We start from the raw sequence: 934 nt of genomic DNA on the forward strand, positions 1-934 counted from the left end.
AAGTAAAAAATTAACGTTATCAAATTGTATCTATAATATAGTTGTATATATTATAACATATTAAAAAGTGTTTGGGAGAAATAGATGTATTTGGTAAAAAAAGCATATTTTGTTTTTTCTTGTATATTTTTATTTTGGAGTGCTCTTTTTATTATTTTTTTACCTCTTTATAATTAGAAATAAATCATGCCACTTATATTTAGAAAGGAGGACCCTGATTGAATGAATTCATTCACAACTTCTTTTGAAACATGTCAAGTTAATTAATTCTTTAATTTATTTAATTATTCAAATGTCACTGTCGCTTGTATTTATGCGATAAAACTTAAATTTTACAGGCGCAAAAATATCAAATTTATTGTTTTTGTTGGTACAAAATACAAAATAAAAAGTTATCATGTAAAATGAATTACAAAGCAAAATAAATGCGTCGAGACAAAATGCTTAAAATCCACCTCTCAGTCTCAAAACAAGGTGAAGTGTTGATTCCTTTTGAATGTTATAGTCTGAGAGTGTCTTTCCCTCTTCAAGTTGTTTTCCTGCAAAAATGAGTCTCTGTTGATCAGGTGGAATGCCTTCCTTCTCTTGAATTTTTGCCTTAATGGCATCAATTGAATCGTTTGGCTCGACCTCCAATGTAATTGTTTTACCAGTGAGTGTCTTCACAAAAATTTGCATCTTTTGAATTAATTCGTTTTAGGTAGATTTTATTCAATTGGTTGACATACTTCAATGACGTGGTACATATTTGAATATAATTCAAAAACTAAAAATATATTTTTTTATTATTATTTGTCGACACTTTTTGATGGTAAAAATTTATTAAATTTTATTATACTTAAAATATTTATTATATTTATTTGGATGTGACTTTTTTAATAATATTGTTGTAAATCATTATACTTATTTTCATAATTAATATACACTAGGGGGA

This window comes from Entamoeba invadens, assembly GCF_000330505.1.
Source record: "Entamoeba invadens IP1 unplaced genomic scaffold scaff_1105074726303, whole genome shotgun sequence".
In the NCBI taxonomy this organism is placed as follows: Eukaryota; Evosea; order Mastigamoebida; family Endamoebidae; genus Entamoeba; species Entamoeba invadens.